The sequence below is a fragment of the Nematolebias whitei genome, chromosome 5 (assembly GCF_014905685.2).
Source record: "Nematolebias whitei isolate Nwh7 chromosome 5, NemWhi1, whole genome shotgun sequence".
NCBI lineage: Eukaryota > Metazoa > Chordata > Actinopteri > Cyprinodontiformes > Rivulidae > Nematolebias > Nematolebias whitei.
The window spans coordinates 42,289,977-42,293,305 of NC_056502.1; positions in this window are offsets into that span (position 1 = coordinate 42,289,977).

Sequence of the window (3,329 nt, forward strand, 5' to 3'; positions counted from 1 at the left end):
GTATCTTGCTGTAAAAGTTAAACATGACATTTCTTTTTCAGTAAACTCGCAGTTGACCGAAACTTGAACTTTGACCAACTTACACACTTGCTCATTTCAGACAGACGATCAAGAAATTGAATCATTACTCTGTAACGTATTCCAACTTGATTTCCACTTTGAATGAGGATTAAAAATTGTTATTACTGTTTCACAGTTGATTTAAAAATGAGTAGTTCACTTCAACATTTAAACATTGTTTGAACTAACACAATTTGATTATCAAACATTTGTAAAATAGTAATGATAATCGAGAGTAGTCTTCTTTCACTTGATTAATTCAAGAAAGAAAGTCTCAGGATGGGTCAACCTGTATTTCTGGATTCAAATCAATGAAATGACAGTTTCTGTCCCATAAGGTCCTTAAGGTCAGGACTTGACCTCAGGCCTAGTTCACTACATATGCTGACAATACACAGCTTGTAGTTATTTATACAAAGTTTTATTATTAAATATCTACCCTCTGGATCTGTGACTGTGTCTAGCACTGAAAAATTAACATTTTTGTGTATTAATATTGCCACTCCCCTTTGTCTTGAGTTATAGCAGGCACAAAACACATCAGGAAAGTCAGGTGATTTAAGATTATCTGCAGTTGTAGTAGATTTATGAGTCTCTTGTAAAAAGACAACATCTGCCTGTAATCTTTTAAGCTGGTTTAAAATTCCTAATCTTTTTTGCTGAGTACTGGTTCCATTGACATTCCAAGTCACAAACCTTACTGTGCCCATAGTTGTGCGTGAGTAGCTAAAGTTGACCAGCTCATGTCACCATAGAGACAAACAGATCCAACTAAAATCAGAGTTATTGCTTGAGACTGCCTGTTTAGATGTTTAGAAACACACAGTGATGTTTGAAGTGGAAAGATACAAGAATAATGAGTAGATGCTGGGTGTGAGAGAAGTTGAAAGATATAAAGTTCTCTAGTGCACTAGAGAACTTTATATCTTTATATCACAAACACTTTAACACTTTATATCACAAACACACACACATGTGTGTGTGTGTTTGTGTGTGTGTGTGTGGGGGGGGGGGGGGGGGGTGCTTGTGTGTAAATGTTTTGTTGAGTGGTAAAGAAGAAAAAAGAATGATGAAGTGATGTGGTAACATACAAACGTAAAGGAGAAAATAATAAAAAGGAAAAGAAAGGAAAAAACAAATAAAAAACAAAAAAAAAGAATAGCTGTGACACCGTTCACCTTCACCAGTGCAGACTGTTTTTGGACTTCCTTAAACTGAAATGGGAAACGGACCTGGAGGAATCCATATCAGACTCGACCCAAGAAAAAGATCATTATAAACATTTACTCAACCTCAATCTGTCTGAGATATGCTGTAATTCAATTCAAGATGGTTCCATTGGTCCAAAAACAAGTTGTCCAAGATCAAAGCTGCTCTGGACCCTGCATTTAACCGTTGTAAACAAACTCCAGCAACACTGTTCCATATATTCTGGACCTGTCCCAAACTGCAGACCTTTTGGCAATCTATTTTTGACATGTTCTCTGGGATGTGTGGAAAAACTGTACACCCATCATCACTCATCTCACTGTCCGGGGTGGTCCCTGTGGATACGTTCTTCAGCAAGTACAAAAAGGATGTGATTGATTTTGGCTCTCTTTTGATCAGGAGACTTGTTTTTTGCAATTGGAAGGACACACACCACCCAGCATATGTACATTGGATAAGAGAAGTGATGTATCATTTCTATCTGGAAAAAAAGATAAAAAATAAATAAAAATAAGATATACTCTGAAGGGTTCTGTTAAAAGATTTTGGGACACTTGGCAGCCTTTTGTAAGGATGGTACCATTTGGTGGACTCGGTTTGTATCTGTGTTTCCCTTGTGTGTTCTCTTCAGTTTAATTGGTGTCACCCTTGTCTCGTCACAGCTGTTGTTAATCACGTCTCGTTTTGTCCTTGTATATAAGCTGCCTGTTCTGTCTTGTTCATGGTCGCGTCGTATTCGTTGGGTATCTAGTGTTCTCCTGTGTCTCCTGAGTTTTCCTGAGCTTCCTGAGTCCCTTCTGAGTTTCCCTCCTGAGTCTTCTAGTTTATGTAAGTGTTGCTGCCACGTTAGCTTATTGTTTTGTTACTTTTTTATTCGTCATTAAAGTATTTAGTGTTTTAATCTGCCGAGCTGAGTCCTGTCTGCACTATTGGGTTCGTTCCTGTCCACCAAACCCTGACATTACGACGCGACCACACTTCAGAACCCAGCGGGCAGGGCTCTCTCGGCAGCTTACCTTTTTTCTTTTTCTCCTCCGAGCCTCCCGTGATGAGCAAATCCACGGTCCGGTGCGGCGGGTTCTGGACTAGGCCCGTCCGCCCTCAAGGACGTTATGACCAGGAGGTGGAAATCCTGTCCTCACCACTCCTGGTCCTAGAAGGAAGACAGAGCTCGGTACTGCCGCAGCGACCGGGCCGGTCTCGTCGGCTGAGCAGAATTTTAGAGTTGGTTCTGGTGTTTCTGTGGGAGCCGGGTCCGCCGCCTCACCTCTCATGTTTCCGGTGGGGGCGAGGTCCGACGTCCTGCGGGAGCTCCGGTCCACTCCTGTTCAGTTCGGCGGGTCCGGTCCACTTGACGTCACAGGGGCGGATTCCGTGGCCTCACCCTCCAGGTTCCTGGTGGGGGCGGAGTCCGGCCTCTCGCCGTCACACCGTGCCGCGGCTGTCCAACCCGGCCTGACCGTACCTATGGGGCATGCTACCAGTGACTCTGTGGGGGCGTGTTCCGCCACCCCACCTCTCAGGTTTCCGGTGGGGGCGACACCTGACACCATACCCTCACTCAAAGTCAATTGCCCATCTGTATCATATTCACCCCAGGATCTCGCTTTCATAAACTAGTCTTCATTAAATTCATTTACTACTGCTAAAAATAACCCGGACAGCTCAGAAGTTATATTTTCCTTGATGGAGAAGTTTTTGGTTTCATGGCCCGGTCTCGTTCAGCTTCCTGAGTACAATAAATTATTAATAGAGATTAGGACTCTCAGCACACCCAGGGTCACCATCACTCATCCTGCACCCATCAACTTCACCGCACCCAAGGTCTCTACGTCGTCTGCTGCAGAGCCACAGGTCTCTACGTCGTCTGCTGCAGAGCCACAGGTCTCTACATCGTCTGCTGCAGAGCCACAGGTCTCTACGTTGTCTGCTGCAGAGCTACAGGTCTCTTCGCCGTCTGCTGCAGAGCTACAGGTCTCTTCGCCGTCTGCTGCAGAGCTCCAGGTCTCTTCGCCGTCTGCTGCAGAGCTCCAGGTCTCTTCGCCGTCTGCTGCAGAGCT